The following is an 18,432-nucleotide window of genomic DNA, read 5'->3' as shown; positions in this document are numbered from 1 at the left end:
TCCCAGCTGTGCTCTCAGGCAGCTCCAGGGCAGGGAGGGCTCCAGCATGTGGGAAGGGGGGCAGTTGGGCAGGCAGCACAGAGGAAGGCTGGAAGCTGCCTTGAAGGAGAGCCAGATCCTAGCTCACCAGCGGTGCTGCCTGGCTGCTCCCATGAGGCCACAACACTTTTTTGACCTGCACTCCCAGGCGGCCTGCTGGAGCTGGGCTTTTCAAGTCCCTTCAGACTGCCTACACTGGAGTTGACAAGGGAGAGCAGCGAGTGATGGGGGTTAGAGGATGAAGAGGAGCAAACAAGGGTGGGACCTTGGGGAAAGTGGCAGAGGAGGCGGGGGGTGTCCAGTTTTCAGAAATTAGAAATTTGGCAACCCTGTATGAAGATGAAGTATGGCAGCTCCTGAGGAGCAAGAGAGGAACTGCAGGACAACAAAGTGAGACAATGGGCTGAGGAATGGCAAGAAGAGGGAGCCAGTCTGAAAGAACTAATCCCCAAACAGCCAGGAGGAGGTGCCTCCAATGGTGAGTAGAGGGACCTGTAATAACTGGCTGTACTGTAATAGCTGCTGTGACTGCTAATTGGTGCCTTGACACTAAAGCTGTCAGCCAATTAATGTAGTTCCTCATATGCAAGTGGGCCGGAACCTTTGTAGAAGTGTCGGGGGGCAAGGCCAAAGTCCCCCCTCCCTCTCTGTGGCTGGCTACTCCAGTGATGAGCCAGCTGCCCTCTCTTCTGGTGCCACAGCAGCCCCTGGTGGGTGAAAGGTGTAATTTCACTGCATCCATGGCAGAATCTATGATTCTGCAGGGAAAAAAAATCTGTGGGGGACATGAATTCTGTGCTTATGTTTATTTTGTTAAAGTGGTTTCTTTTGTTATCCTGGTTCTGGTGCCAGTGCCCTTATGGTGACTGGATGTGCTATGTATCCATTTTTCATGTTAATACAGCCAAGATGTGAGCTAGGACCCTTTTGTTCTCTAAGCATTTGCATGTTGTGAATGTGAGAAGGTGACAGAAGAACTTTTTCAAGTGCACCTTCCCATGGACAAACCACTAGGTCTTGTGCTAAGTTGATTTCATATGAAAACATCCACTCATTTTGTTAGCCCTGGGCTTCTGGAACCACTTTTACGCTTAAAATATTTCATTATGCACATTCCATCCTTGGCCTCTCCTGAACTACAAAATAGGTTGACTATTATAAAGGTAATGTTTGCTGTGTAGCTAACTGTCCATTAGAAACCAGTACTGTATCAAAGGGCTTGTTTATGCAGGGGGTATAGTTAACACTCAGTTGACATGCACTAGTTGTTGTGCAATACATAAGCCACACTAATAGCACGTATATGTGGCAGCTGTGCCCTCTTTCAATTCACATCAGTGTGTACAGATGGTGGAGATTTGGTGCACACTAAGCGTATGGCATGTCTGCCAAGTATTTCATGGTCATTTGTTTCACTTCAGAGCTGTGTGCATTGTGGGATTTTTCTTGCTATGTATTGTGGGATGCATACCAGAAGCCAGTGGAATTCTGGGACTTAGGGTCAAACTCTAAAACTCCTATGATTCTGTTCCCTTTGTCCCATGCTTCCTTTCTTTCTAGGCAGGCTAGCGCCATTTTTGAATTGCTGTCAGCCAGCATGGATGCAACAATGCTTTCTGCCATTATGCTGTCAGATGTGTGATTATGCAGAGGCTATTGGGGCTTTAGCTGACACTGGGTGGCTTTGGTCTTGGACTTCAACTGCTGCACCACTGCACTTATGTGGCTATAGCAGTGGCTCCTCCAGCAGTAACAGTGGAGGGAGGAGAAGGATACCATGCAACTGCTACTACACAAGCTCTTCTTAAGTGTCACAAAGTGCAGTGCCATTTCTCAGCTCAGAAAACCAGCATCAGTTGGTGGCAGAGGATTGTTCTTCAAAGCCAAGATGAGCAGCAGTGGTAACAGAACTCAGGATGGTAAAGGCAACCTTTATTTGAGATCATTGCTGAACTAGCCTCAGAGATACAATGGCAGTGCACCAACATGCAGTGTCCCATACTTGTTGATAAGTGGGTCTCCATTGCGACCTGGAAGCTGACCATCCCTGACTGTTACTGGTCTGTAGCCAACCAATTTGTCAATTGTTGTCATGCAGGTGTGTGCTGTCATGCAGAAGGTACTGTGGCACTGGGCAATAAGGCTTGCCAATACTCAGGAGGTTATTGATGGCTTTGGATGCATGGGGACAATACACAACAATGCTTTCTGGGTTTGTGTCAGGGCTCAAAGTTCCCAAGTGCACCGGATGTAGGGTGTACATAATTCTGATTGTTAGAATTAAATCCTTACCAGCATCCTTTAACAAAATTCTGACCTTAACTGAAGTGCTTTTTGAATCATTTGACACAGTAAACTATTTCTTTCTGTTCCTCCTCTTCTTCCATCCCTGCAGCTTCCTCCACCTCCTCCTGGAAAAATACAATACAAATAAAAGCAAGACAGAATGAAGGATATATGATTGATACTGATAATTTCTAGAGGCACAGACAAAAATTAGCATAATCTTTTCTGGCTCATTGAGTTACTTCAGCAGGAACAGCCAACTGTCCTGCTGTTGAGGGTACTGGGTGGATTTCATCTCCATCCACTATGTGCTTCACCTGCATCAAACTCTGGCCTGGTCTACACTACACTGTTAAACTGATTTTAACAGCGTTAAATTGATTTAATGCTGCACCCGTCCACACTACACTGCTCTTTATATCGATTTAAAGGGTTCTTTAAATCGATTTCTGTACTTCTACAAAACGAGAGGAGTAACGTTAAAATCGATATTACTATATCGGATTAGGGTTAGTGTGGACGCAAATCGACGTTATTGGCCTCATTATTTTACAGTAGCTACTTACAGTGCACCGCTCCAGAAATCGATGCTAGCCTCGGACCATGGACGCACATCACCGAATTAATGTGCCTAGTGTGGACGCGCACAATCGACTTTATATTATCTGTTTTATAAAATCAGTTTAAGCTAATTCGAATTTATCCTGTAGTGTAGACGTAGCCTCTGACTTTGTATCATCCAAAACCAGGAAATTAGTGATACTGAATAAAAGTGTATCGATAATCTAGTTTCACTAGCTGAATTGGTTCAAATCTTCCAGGATAGCATAAATGAAAAGCAAGGAGGGAAACAACTTGACTCATGCTATGTTAATGGAAGAATACCAATGAGATTTGCAAGTTTACAATAATTTATAAAAGATTTTTCAATAATGACCTTATAGTCATTCCATTTTTTGCAGTATCAGAAATGAAAATTAAAAATTACAAACATGTATAAATTGATGACCTACCAACCCTTTAGGAACATCTCCAATCTCAGGAGTCCCACAAAACAACTCAGGTAAAAAGCCTTCCAGGTGCTGATAATCAGTTCATGCTATCACATACACAAGGGGATCACCAAAGAAATGTATACCTGGCTAGAAACTGGCTGTAACACATGAGAACTACAGATCAACCTAATATTTCAACCCCAAAACAGGTTAAGATTTTATTAGAGACATGAAAATCAAACACACTCCAAATTGTCGGTACCTGGGACTCACAATAAAATTTATCCTCAAGGAGCTTCAAAGTGGCTCTAAATCACTAGAAGAAAAACTCTGCAGGCATTCTATCCATAAAGAAACTACTAGATAGTTTTAAGTACAACACTTTGATAAAACTACTGCCATTTGACCATGTACTTCAACCCATTCTACTATGTGGGAATGAAATCTGGGGCTGAATTTTAGTATCTGCATACAACGATTTGGATCAAACCTCTCAACAGAAAACTTATATCTGTAAGGAGCTCCAGCAACCATGGCTGCAGAATAGTATTTGGTCAACTTCCCCTGCTAATCCACATATAGAAAAAAGCATGTAACTTCTGATACCATCTCAACCAAAGCAGTTACTACTCCCTCCAACCCAAAAGCATTAGGAGATCACAATTATAGCCACACAAAAACATGATCAGCTCTTATATCACCACACACCAGACTCAACAACTCCAACCTCCTGACCAATGGAGCAAACAGCTGCGCACAAAACTGAAACTTTCTCAAGTTGCAATGTAAAGGAGCAATATATGTGTGGCATTGAGAAGAACAATGAGCTAGATTGCTATAATTCCCTGCACAGAACTATCACACGCTTATTACAGTGAAATGTGAAAAATTAAGGCAGACTTCCACCAAATATAGAATCAGTCTACAAACTGCAGTGGAGACTGGGAAGCTCAAAGCATGTGCTCACTAGGTTGTCTAGTCATTATGACAGAAGAGTTTGAAGAAAGAAACACACTTTCTACCTTACTGTCCAAATTACAAACGAGTGGAGAAAAATATTTTCCTCAAATTATCAGGAAATATAAAATACTTTTAATCAAAAAGTGATGAAGAACCTCCCCCCCTCTTCTGCCTCCCACCCCCCCAAAAAAGCCCTCAAGCGAACCAATCAGGCTGTGCCAAATCCTGGGAGAAAGAAGAAATGACAAAGAGGGTATTACACTAGGTAGCAATCTACCACCATAACAAGAATGGATACTAACAACTAACAAACAAACCTCAAACACACTGTTCTGGATTGATTGTATTACCTCTGACAGACACTTAAGGATCCTGTCTCTTTTGCACACTTTAGCAATGCCTGTTTATCTTGTTATGCCCCTAAAGTATTATTGAACTGTAGTATCTAATCTGAGTATTATTATATTTTCACAAAGTCTCTTAAAAACCCACAGGAAAGATTTTGAAAAGAGATATGCATCTCTCTCCACCCAGACTTTATGAATGATCCTAAAATATGAAGGTGTTTTGTTTCATATCTATGGTATTGAGAATTTCTTTTTTATTTTAAAAGAACGTAACTAACACAAGACTGTCTTACTGTGAGGCAACTGTAAAAAACAACATTCTGAAGGATTTTTTCTCACCTGTACAGAATCTAGCAAACAAAAGATGTTTTGCATTTTTGGGGAAATGCAGTATATCACATGGTTTTACTCAAATATGAATCCCTAAAGAAAAAACAAAAACAAAAAAACCATTTGTACTATACTCTCATTTTGCCATGCTGTTTGTTAGTAACATCAGTAAAGTTCAATTTAAATTATACCAAAATTTGCTGAAAACCATTATAATTTCTGAAGAATTCCCAGTGGAAATATTAGGAAACTTTTCATTAACAGAACATGCTTGATTTCAGAGAAATGCTATGATGTTTACAGATTATTGTGCTGCTCATGCAATTGATGAGTCCCACTGAAGTCAATGGAGCTCTGTGTGAACACGGCGATGCACTGAATTGCAGAATAGAAACTTTGCTTGCTTTCTGCAGGTTAATATAAAGAAAAAGCCTCTTACCTGAAGACCTTAGAAACTAACAAAAACTAATGTTAAAAATTAACTAGTCTTTCTAACAGACTTTCAGATTTATTGTCTATATATCAACCACTTACACTAGGTATTGCTTATTCCTTTCAACTTTAAGGAAACTTTCTAAGCTGCTCGTTGTGTTCTTTAGTTCTGCAAAAATTTCTTCTTTTGAATATATCAGCTCCCAAAGATCATTTAAATCATACGCCTTCTTCTTGCTTTGTTTATCCAAATCAAGCCTTGGTGTAAACTTATTTGACAGGTGCACAGATAAGTTAAAGCATTCTTTGTAATCATCTCTATCCATCATCTTAATTGAGACTCCCAAATCCTTCAGTCACCATGAGCCTCTCTAGTCTGACTCATTGGAAAAATAATATATACCTGAAGCTTTTATTTTCAAAGCTATTTCACTTCTGAATTTCAAGAGAAAAGTGATACTATCACTGTAGCTACCACAGGATTTACGTGAAATTAGAAATGTGACTTCCTATTTTTCTTTGGTTTAGGGTTCCTTTGTCTGGATGTATTCTTAACTTTTCTTAAGAACTAGAACTTCTGAATGTTCATCACAAGGATTATTGCAAGAATTACCCCTGTAGTGGTGGGGTTCATTTAGGGGTCAGCAGGCAGGCTGTTGCTCAACAGTATCCAAAGTTGTAGGGAGGAATAGGATGGGCAGTCTAGGGGCTTGGCACTCAAGTTAGAGTCTATCCTCCTCCAGGTTACTGCCAGTGGGACTAGAGGCAAAGGGAAGGGCAGAGGGACCCAGCCCTCCCTCTCTACCAGGTTCCAGCCCGGGGCCTAAGTAGGGAGCAATTGCGGGGTAGTTTCCTTCCCCTTTAGCTGATGCCCAAACCAACCTCCCCAGGGCCATTTCCTTCCCCCATCCAGTGATCTCTTCACTCTGGGGTATGGTCACAGCCCTCTGCTTCTCTTCTCACAGAGGGCTATTCAAGCAGTCTCAGTGATTTAGACTGTCAGTCAGGGCTTCCCAGCTCCCTCTGCAGTGTCCAGTGATTTCCCCCTTATCAGAGAAAAGGGAAGAGAAAAAGGGGTCACACCTCTGGCTGCTTAGTTGGGTCTTACTCACAGTCCAAGTCCTTCCCCTGTGGATTTCTCTGTCTCAGAAGATACTAACTGGCTTCCTTCCTGTAAAGAGTCTCTCCTTCACTTTCCCCCAGCTTGATTGCCAGAGTCCCATTTTAAGCAGGTCCTCTATATAGAGTATGCTATGCAGCTGATGAAGGTTAGGATCTACATCACCCCGTTAGTCATAGTGAGGGGTCTGTAAACCCCATCAAACTCATAATTTCCAAATGGGTGCGCTTTCTTGTTCCAAACTAAAGAGTAGCAGTGTTTTGTTGGGTGTAGTTATTAAAGTTTTCTTGGAATTCTTCCCTAGATGGTACTTGCCTAAACTTTCCTCTGAATACTAGAGAGAAAGTCCTGATCAAACTCTGTAAAACTTGAAAAGAGCAGTTTACCTTTAAATAAATGTCTAACTGTATAGAAGTTAAACACATAAATGACATTTGTCATAAACAGATAGTTAAGGGTTAATGTCTCTTACCTGTAAAGGGTTAACAAACAGGGAATCAAACACATGACCAGGGGACCAATCAGGAGACAAGATACTTTCAAATCTCGGTGGAGGGAAGCCTTTGTCTGTGTTTTTGGGTTTTGCTTTGTTCTCTCTGGGCTCTAAGAGTGACCACACATACCTACATGCTCTCTAATCTTCTATTCCAATTTAGTAAGTACAAAAGGTAGAAAGGCGGTTTAGTCTTTTTGATTGTTTTTGCTTTATGTGCAAATGTGTATCTGGCTGGTAGGGGTCTAATGTGTATTTGGCTAAAAGTATTTTAAATTGTATTTTTGCTGGAGGAGGCTTTTTTCTCCAGTTTCTATAAGCTGACAGACCCTGTAATATTCCATCTTGAATTTACAGTCTTCTTTATTCTTTTTTTCTTTTTTTACTCTGTAAAACTTGAAAAGAGCAGTTCACCTTTAAATAAATGTCTAACTGCATAGAAGTTAAACACATAAATGACATTATTTTAGAAATTCATGAAGAACAATTTTGTGAGATCTCTTTGTAACTGTTCTTTACTATAATTTCAACCAATACTGAAGTTAGTCTTACTGGCCTGTAATTGCTAAGATTATTTCTGGAGCCTTTTTAAAAAATCAGCATTACATTAGCTATCCTCCAGTCATCTGGTACAGAGGCTGACTTGAGCGATAAGTTACGTACCACAGTCAATAGTTCTGCAATTTCACATTTGATTTCCTTTAGAACTCTTAGGTGAATAACCATCTGGTCTGGTGACACATTGTTTAATTTATCAATTTGCTCCAAAGCCTCCTCTACCGACATCTCACTCTGGGCCAGTTCTTCACGTTTGTCACCTAAAAAGAATGACTCAGATCTGGGAATCTCCCTCACATCCTCTGCAGTGAAGACTGATGCAAAGAAGTCACTTAATTAATGTTTATGGCAACCATGCAAAATAGTAATACCCATTTCCCATATTTCCAGCTTCTATTCTGATAATTTTTACAATTCATATATAATTTCTCAATTCAAAATTCTGCAGTGTATATTGATTAAAACTTTAAGCACAGCATAAAATTAATTAAATGCAATATTAAGATAAATAGTAAGCAATATTATAGTGACTGCATTATTTATTGTCATATTTAATTCAGTAAAAGCTTCAATTATTCAGTTAATTGAAGCTGCTGCAAAATATCAAGTCTGCTGGACCAGCTTGCTGCAGAATCTAGGTGCCTTGCTATATAATTTAAGTTGATCTTTTCACAGAGCACACAGGGGCTTGATTATAACCAGTTTTCCCCAGGTTAAGTTTCAAATGTATACATTAGCAAATTATCTTGAAAAGCACTTTAGTACGGATGGGATTTCATAGGAGCAGTACACTGAAAGATCTTCACCCCTTAAGTCATAGCTCCTTATTTACTGTGCTACCTTAAGGTTTCATCATGAAATCTCTGGTTAGTGAGGTGGATTGTAAACATTATGCTGTTAGATGAATAACTGTTGTCTTCCTCGAATCACGTTCTTTAGGTTTTTCAGCAGATTCTATAGTTTATTCAGAACATTAGAAGCTGAAATTCAATTCAGACATTAACTGCCAAAAAAAGTAACAGAAAGTATTCCTAAATAGTCATCTTAAGTATGCAGAATAGAGATTTAGATAGCAGAGCTGAGATACATGCAGAAAACATTGAGACAAGGAGTTCAGTTTTGATTTATATTTACCGTTTTTTTGTTGCTCCAGTAGGCAACCTGTTTGCTAAGCAAAATGAATGTCTATAATTCTTTAAGGAGCCTTTGATGTCTCTTTGGAGAGTTTGAAGTACTGTATAATCTATTTAGAAATATTTCTTGTAGATTTTCAGTAATTTTCTTCCTTTTTTAATTATTGGAAATATTTGCATGAAAACTTGATCTTTGTTGCTTAAAATGTCATCACTTTCTACAAAGTGTTCCTCACCTAAAGTTAAAATCCTCTTGACATCATGCTTATCTCCACACTAACTAATGATATTATAAACAGAGAATTATAATTTGTTATTTCATGACAGGAGTAAGCAATAGCAGCAGATGAACTTCTAAGCCTCAAAGATCTTGTTTTTCATACAAATCAAAATAAAGACAAACGGAAAGAGAAATACTGAATATGTTATGTAGGCAGAATTGTCTCCATACAGAATGTACTTTAAGTGCTCAGTGAAGCATCAGTGGGTCTTTAAAAGGGAAAAGGTGTTAGTTCATTTCTGAAAATATGGAATACATACACTGAAAAAAATGACAAAAATTAGTTTCATGCAGTACAATAATTAGGGCCAAATCCTTTCTCAATATCCTGTACTAATCCTGTGTAGCTTGACACAGCACAAGGGTTTCCTATGAAGATATGTGTAGGGGGATGAGGAATCTGCCATGCCACAGACTGCAGTGTCTCAGGACCGTGGTAGCACCTCAGTATTTGTGATCTACTTTCAAGAGAGGATTTACTTCATATATAAAGTTCCACTGTCTTCGCTCTTGCCTTGGCCCTAGCCTCCCCTGTGTACTGGTAGACACACATATCAGAAGAGCCGCTATCATGCACAGCAGCAGACATCTAGCACAGAGTCCCCAAACTGTGCCTTTACAAACACTGCAGAGTGGGATTGCACCAATTTTCCTTCATCTGAAATATTCCATTTCAAGGCAGGTGGGGTAGGATTTGTTCCTAAATTAAGAGGCAGTACAATCCCCCTTGTAATCTGAACCATCTAGTATGTCCTTCACAGCTTCATGGCTCTGCTTTCAGAATTGTGTTATTTTTAAGACGGTGTGGTATAGGAAGAATATTAAACAGCAAAGAAGAGGTGTGAAATATATTCTGAGTACATTTGAGATGTGTTTCCCTGAGCTGAAACAGATTGGAGAGTCTATCAACACCACACAAGGAAAAAAATCCTCTTGAGTCTCAGAATCAAATGAAATTATCTCATCTGTTTCCCAGGTTCCACACATAGTATCAATTGTGACAGACATTTTCAAATTAACTGTTTTACACAAAGATGAAACCGAACTCTTTAAAAGATCATATTCTTCTAATAAACATATCTGAAGGGGAATGACTCCAGGGCTGTACAGAATTACTGTCTCTGGACACATAGTGCCTGCTCTGAATGAACATGAATTTTGTGGCTATAATGTATTTAAAATACATTTGAACAACAGTACTCAGAAATAAAAATAACTCTTATTTTTTGCATTGAATAAACATCAGGATAGAAAACCAGAATTAATACATAGAAGCAAATTAAGATGATGGGTGGAGGTATATGCTAGTTACAGGCAAACCTCTAAAGGTTGGGATCCTAATTCAGATTCACTTAAATCAGACTTTTTTAGGTATTTCCATTCTTCCTACTTCCAGATGGAAGATTATGGAAATATAGGTATTTCAGTAATTCCTGGTTTTGGTCAGCATGGAATGAAAATATAGAGGGCCTCAAATATAAAATATGCAAATGTGAAACTGTAAACAAATCTTCTTATATGTCATTATGGGGTCAGAAGCTGAAAAGCAGGTGCCTACAGGGTATGAGACCTCTTGGGTTTTCAGTGTTGTGCAGTGTTCTTCTGTGCCTGCCACTAGAAACATAAGCCACTGTAAGTACCATTAAACCAGAAGACTGTCTCCATAAACAGCATTACCATCCCAGTTAAACAGGAGCTTGAGGCTCCTTATCCAGATCTATTTGTGACTTTTCTGTTTACTCTGCCTATAGTCCCCTATTAAATTAAACCCATACATTCATACAGGAGGGAGCAGAATTGCAGATCTGGACATTGCTTAGCCCTGCTGAGGTAAATCACAGTTGATATACAGGGCACTGCAACCCAGGATCTGTCTGAGAGTGGGAGAATCATGTGATTCAGCTCCAAAAGACAGGTGATGGCTAGAGCCCTTAGACCTAAAGAGTTTGCACTTGGAGAGACCAGTAGGGGTCAGAGATGCAGTTAGCATGGTAACTTCAGCAGTGCCCATTATTCCTATGTTACCAGGTCCAACAATATGACCCTAATAATGGGTTTCATTATTTTAATAAACCTAGACCAAAATTCAGTTGGTAGGATGACCACTGGTTGATGTGAAGTCCACTGACAAACATGGTCAAATCCTGACTGTCTGAGTCACACCAGAGTTCCATTAATTAGGTTTAATCCATAATATATTGCTTAAACCCACTTTAACTCTCTTTTCTGTACACTCTTCTTTTTTTCCTGTCATATTTTAACATAAACAAAAAAATTACCCTATTTCATCAATCTGCCCTCTCTGAATTATTCAGTGATCATACAATCCATTATCTGTGGTATCAAAATCACTGCAATGACAGTGAAACATCACAAACATTGGATGGTGACTGTGATGCTGGGAGCCAACTGGCAGAGCCTCCCTCCTCCCCAGTACTGTAGCCACATCAGGCCTGACACACTCATAGCCCTAACACACTGTTGTCATAATATATATCTCAAAGGTGTCATGTAAGGTATCATATGTAACTGGTGACAGACTGGTCCTGAAAATCCTTGTGTGATGTTGGATGGATTGTATTTAAAAAAATTATAGATGTGTGCTGAAAATATGTTCTTAAAATGTGTTGGAAGGCAGACATGAACCCAGACTGCCCTAGACAAATGAATTTTGTATTTACCTCTATGACTGGCTTAGTTACAGGGAGAGGACAATAGAAGTATATTTACATATAAGGAAAACAAAGCCATCAAGCTAAACAAGTGGGCAAGAAGACCATTTAATAATCATGCTGTGGGACACTATCTGTATCCCAGGCTTCATAGCTCTTGAGGCAGAAACAATGGACTTTCATTGTTCACAAAGGGAGCTAAAAGACCTTTTAGTTATCCATCACAGAGGGGATGTTAGGATACAGCACCCTTTGAGTCTATGAAAGCTGCATCCTCTCGGCCTGCAAGGCAAAAGCTGCTGCAAACTTGATGTGAGTAACCTGCTTAGACAAAGATTGTAATGCTGAAATTAGGTTTTAGGCACTAGAAAGTCTGGTTTCTTTTGTTTAGCTTGTAACTATACCTGTCTCTTTTATTCTCATTTAGCATCACTTAAGTCTGTTCTTAGTTTATTACAAAACCATCTCAGTGCTTTGTATTAAAGTGGAGCATGAATCCTTAGCTAAACCTTCAGGCTGGTATGTTTTCTGTCTCTTTGGAGGCAGCAAACTTGATCATTTCTGTGAGTGTCACAGTGAGAGGAACTGAGTGAGCACTGCAGAAAGATATCTCTGGGGAACTTGGAACTGGGGTTAATTGATGATGCAGGGCAAGTTTGGACTCTCAGAGTCCTGAAGAGTTTGCTAATAAGGCAGGCAGGCTGGTGTTTCAAAGAGTTGGCACACAACTTAGCAGCAGAAAAACTCTCACTGGCTGAGGTAGGGAAGGGTAACAGTGGTTCACAATTCTGGGCATCCAAAGCCAACTGAATGTAGAGATGGCACCTTGTATCTATAAATATATATTTTTATACTTGAGCAAAAAGACGAAGAATAAAATGCATAATGACAATGAGGTTTAGTAAAATATTAGACATATAATTAGCTGTTGGTGAAAGTGCTGAAACTATCATATAAAGCAAGCTCTCCCAGCAACTCAACTTTAGGCCAAGTAAAAAAGTGAATAATTCTGAAAAAATGTATAATTTACAGTGTTTGTTTTCACAGATAATCCTTGATTGCTTAAGTTTAAGTAGACAGCCTAACTGTCACCAAAGAATACCACACAACAAATCGAGGTGTTAGCTGGGAGTTAATGCCAGGAGGGAAGACGGAAATATATTTGTTGTAGATCTTTTGTTTTCTTTTTGACGTTTTAATTGTGAGAAGCACTTAGATTCTACAATGTCAGAACCTAGATACACAGATGGGAAACCCAAACTCCTGGGGTGTATTGTAATATATTAGGCAGAAAGATAAGTGCAGAGGAAGTGTATTGGAAGAGTGCAGGTGACTGGTATAACTTCTCTTCTTGAAGTATGTCAGAATTTTTTTTGTTACATTTCTGTAATAAAATAGCCAATGAGTTCCAAATTATGAGAGTTAATTGTATAAATACACTGGGAGAACCATAAACAGCTGATGCCCATTTTACGTGTGTGTGAGTCTAAACATTCATGGAGTATTTCAGATTGGTCTGTTGGGCGGGGTGAGGTGTGGGGGGGAGGACATCAGATTTTAAAAAGGTCACCTGCTTGGGCACTTTTGAAAATCCCATTAGGTGCTTATCTGCATCATTAGTTGCCTAAATACCTTTGACATTTTGTCCCTATGTCTCTTGTGGATCAGCAGGTAGGGCATGTTTACACTACAAAATTAAGTTGACCAAAGTTATGTCGATGTACAGCTCCTGCGGTAATTAAACCACTTTTGCATGTCCACACTATGCTCCTTGTGTCAGCAGTGTGTGTCCTTATTAGCAGTGCTTGCATCAATGCAGAGCGCAGCACACTGTGGGTAGCTATCCCTTTCTGCACTTGCCACCATCTGGCACAGGGTGTTGTGGGAAGGGTTTGCAAATGGAGCAAATGAGTCATGCAGGGGTGACTGGGAATATGGTTTCAATGTCCTATTATGCAGTTTTCTCCATCCCATAATATTATCTGCATCCCATAATGTTTCATGCCTCTTTTCAAAAGCCCCGCAAACCCACGTGTCCGCCATCTCTGTAAGAAGCATGGATCTTGCACTGCTCTTCAGTACTGTGCTAACTATTATGAACAACGTGTCTGGTCCTTCAGTATTTCGGGAGCTGCCAGAGGAGCTATGAGGGACATGACAATGCCCAGTAGGCTGACTTGCTGACAGCTGTAGAAAGAAGCAATTCAAGGTTGTTGACATTCACGGAGCAGTTGCAGGCAGTGGAGTGCTGGTTCTGGACCTGAGAAACTGTTAACCCAAAATGAGATTCTTAAGCTGGGTTAACTAAGAAGATGTAAATTACACCCATCTTATCCCACACCTATCATCAGGTGGTCAGTTAATGATAGAAAACATAACCATAAGGTAAGGTGCAAAACCAGGACCCCCAACGTAAGGGTAACATATGAAACAAAATACTCGGTTGTTAACCATGAAACAAGAGCTTAAAGCCCAAAACCAGAATACACTGTGGACAGATAAAGAATAAATGAGGATTAACACAGTACCATGTTTCATAGGGAAGAGGCATGGACACCAATGAAGACAAGGGCTGGGAACACTGGACATCACGGATCAAGATTCAGGAACACAGGAACACGATGGGACCGCCACACAGATGAGTTGATCTTCGCTCTTCTTTTTTTCAGGTCTTCTCGACTTGCTACGTCATCCTGGGTGCAAGTATGAGGACACTAGCTGGAGGGACAGCCAATGACAACTGTCCTGCATGCAAGCAATGTGGCATTGGTTTGGCTATGGAAGTCCAAGTAGGGAACCAGATGGAACTAGATGGCACTAACTTGGGTGCAGGTCTGCTTCTGGGGTTGGCAACAGTGCATGAGTGTGAGCACTCGACTGTCACTCAGATGGACAGCCCTGAGGGATGGGCATCCAAGCCTTAAGTAACCTGCTGTCTCCAGGCAGATTACAAGGTTACCTGACCTTCACTTTCCCGCTCTTGGCAAAAAGGCTGCCAAAACCTTCATAAAGAAGGAGGCCCAATATGGAGGCCAACAACTTAAAAAAAAACAAAATCGCCATATGGGGGCAAGATGGTGTAAACAACCCCAAACAGAAATTTCCTTTACAAAACAAGCACAGACTGGTGGGATCGCATTGTTATGTAGGTTTGGGATGATGACCGCTGGCTGCAAAACTTTTGGACACACAAAGCCATATTCATGGAACTGTGTGCAGAGCTCATCCCAGCCCTCCACTGCAGCTACACTAAAAATAAGAGCTGCACTCATGGTGGAGAAGCGAGTGGCCATCACTGTGTGGAAGCTGGCCATGCCAGATAGCTACCGATCAGCTGGGAATCAATTTGGAGTTGGGAAATCTACCATGGGGATTGTTGTGATGCAAGTGTGCACAGCTATTAATCACATCCTGCTATGAAGGACTATGTCTTTTGGCAATGTGCGGGACATTCTGAATGGTTTTGCAGTAGTGGAGTTCCTGAACTACAGTGGGGTGATAGATGGCATGCATATCCCTATTTTGGCAGCAGACCAACTCAACAGAAAGGGCTACTTTTTTATGGTATTGCAAACGCTGGTGGGTCACTGGGGCCATTTTACTGACATCAATGCGAGATGATCAAGGAAGGCGCACAAAGCACACATCTTTAAAAACACAGGCCTATTCCGAAAGATGCAAGCAGGGACTTCCTTTCCAGACCGGCGGATTACCATTGGGGATGTGTTCCTTGGAGACCCAGCCTAAATCTTACTCCTATGGCTCATGAAACCATACACCGGCCACCTTGACAGCAGCAAGGAGTGCTTCAACTACAGGATCAGCAGGTGCAGAGTGACTGTTGAATGTGCCTTTGGCCAGTTGAAAGGCCACTGGCGCTGCCTACTCACACAATTAGACTTTAGTGAAAATAAATCCCCATGGTTATAGCTGCCTGCTGTGCTCTTTAAAAGTTTTCCCTGGGGGTGAAGTGTGGAGGTGGAACACCTGGCTGCTGATTTTGAGCAGCCAGATACCAGGGCTTTAAGAAAAGCTCAATGGGGAGCTATTCGGCTCAGGGAGGCTTTGAAAGACTCCGTTTTTATAGCTTTTCCACACAGAAAGCGATCTGATTAATGCCTTTACTCCTCCATGACCCCTTGCTTTGAAATTAGCATTTCCTGTTACAGCCATTAAGTCCTTCATTAGCATTTCCAAAGTTCCATTTGCCTTTGATAAGTTTAATCACAGGGAGATACACAATGTAGAAAGTTGTGTAAGAGCAAACAACAGTCTTTCATTCGTTTTCATGAAGTTTTAACACCAAAATACTACCTTATATTAACACATCTTTGCTCTATGATTATTAAATTATAGGCTATACATAACGTAGAAGTAATAGAATAGCAAACTACAGGATATAGGCAGATGAAAACAATCAACATCTGCTTTGATCCTTATTAGCGTACGAGTGAATTAATTTGAATGCATACCAGCACTTTACAGTTCTTTGATATACAAATACAAATGAATTGGCCCATGGCTTTGGCCTGAGCTTATATGTCAGCATCACAGATCTTTCTACAGCTGGATAGGAGGAGCAGTGTCTTTACAGCCTCTTCTCCCCACAGACCCAGAAGATCCACCATGTTGTGTACTCCAGGCAGGAGTACATTTGCTGAGTGGAGCCAGCATGGTCAGCTGGACAGTTGCTATGTGAGGTCTCCATGCCGACCAAACAGGAAATGGAATTTTAAATTCACAGCATTTTAAAAGAGGAGAGGCATGTACCTGCATACCTGGCCTCCAAATCCCCTCCTAGCTTAAAGAGGAACAAGCACCTCAGGACACCAGATTGTAAGCACAGCAGATGGACTTCTTACACACACTGGAAAATGGTTCACCATTAGTTATAAATAACGTTCTTTTGTTTAATCCAAACGGATCAATAAAACAATTTCTTCCTGTATAGAACTAAGTCAAGTTAAAGCACAGAAAGACAGGTTAAGACAGCAGACAGAATTTTAAGCCTGACTTGTTCACTTTTCCCTAAAATGATATCCGTATTGATTTTGCGCATGATTTTTGTCTCCAATACTGAACAAACAGATGTTAAAATCAGTTTTTTGGAGATGGAGGGGGGGATTTTCCCTATTAGTGGTGAATGCTGATCTGAGACACTAGATGGCACCCTTCATATGTATCATGCCTGTTGATTAAAATAGAGCCTCATCTGAATTCTGGTGAAAGATGACAACTATTTTTGAAGCAACTGGTACATCCATATGGACCATGCTGACGAAGGAGCTAAAAATATCATAGCAATACCTACACTCATGACCTCCAGGGTAAAACACCTTTTCCCTTGCCCTGGCTTCTTATATAGGTTGGCCATATTCACATTCTAGCCAGCTTGACAAAGAAGAAACACCATTTTTTAAGGGATATGAATGTTAATTGCTTATAATGTAATTTAGGCTACTAGCTTCAGTAAGAGCCAACCATACTGTGGGCAGCTACTGTATATTCCCTGTATTTTCTGTACTATTGATCTCAGAATCCTGTACTGTCATGCTTTTTGTGAGCATGAAATACTAGTTGTGCTAGTCTTGTGATAAGGATAAACAAGCTGCAAATTAAAATGGCTACAGGCCAGCAGTGGGCAGAAAGAACGCTTCCTTCCTTCCTCCCCCTCGCTCTGCAGGTGGGAGCCAGTCAGTCAGTGTGCCCTGATCCCACTTGTCCGATGGCAGCAGGAACAGTTGGGACAGACACAGAGTTCAGTTACTGTTAGAACCAAACTCCTCCTCCCTCTCTCTACAAAAGGAGGAAGGAGGGGAAACTAGCAAGAGTCCAGGTTGCCCCTCCTCTCATGCACACATATGTGTGTGGGAATGGGAGGATCATGTGCATGTCCCAACAGCTTCCAGGCCCACTGATGACACACGCTGGTTAGCAGGTGAGTGTTTTCATCTGATAAGCATTTCTACATCAGAGTAATAACTGACTGTATGGAAGCACAAGGCATGGATATATGCATGCAGAAGCAAATTCATCCTAGTGCAGGGGTTAGTGCAAGGCCCTATGTACCACATAAGTCCCACATTAAGAGGTAACTACCCCAGAGGTCCCCAGACTGTGGAACTGATGTGCTCCTACTGCACAAAGAAAGAAAGTTGGATCCATGGGCTACACGTCCCTTGCTGGACACACAGTCCAGCCTGGCAAGCAGGGCCAGCTCTACCATTTTTGCCGCCTCAAAGCAAAAAACCCAAAAAACTTCTCGGACTGTGCCGCCTCAAGAATGGATGGAATGCTGCCCCTTAGCATGTGCCGCCCCAGGCACATGATTCCTCCGCTGTACCTGGAGCTGGCCCTGCTGGCCATCACTCACTTTGCAGAGAAGTGGAGAAGGCTTTGGTAGACCAGAAGAAACAAGACCATTTCAGATTTTGATAGGGTGGGGCAACTTTAATCATGATTCCAGTAGCTACTTGGGCACCTGAAAACTCTCGGGTTTTTTTAGATAATAACTTAGAGATTATTATCTAACAGGAGCAGTGTATCTGATTCCTGTATAAAGAAAGAAAAATAAATATTAGACCTACTCAGCTCTAATACTAACATGTTCTAATATCTTGTGTCAATTCACTTAAGGGACACTGGTTAGGTTTAAAAATTTAATGTATATACTCACTTTGTTACTAACTCTTGAATACAACAATTGAAGCAATCTAGAAAAATCTAGATTACTTTCTATCACTTCTTTGCAGTTCACCAATCTTGGAACAGATCATTTAACTTTTGG

Source organism: Gopherus evgoodei, chromosome 1 (genome assembly GCF_007399415.2).
Source record: "Gopherus evgoodei ecotype Sinaloan lineage chromosome 1, rGopEvg1_v1.p, whole genome shotgun sequence".
Lineage (NCBI taxonomy): Eukaryota > Metazoa > Chordata > Testudines > Testudinidae > Gopherus > Gopherus evgoodei.
The sequence above is the reverse complement of the archived record's forward strand: the minus strand, read 5'-3'. Positions refer to the sequence as shown.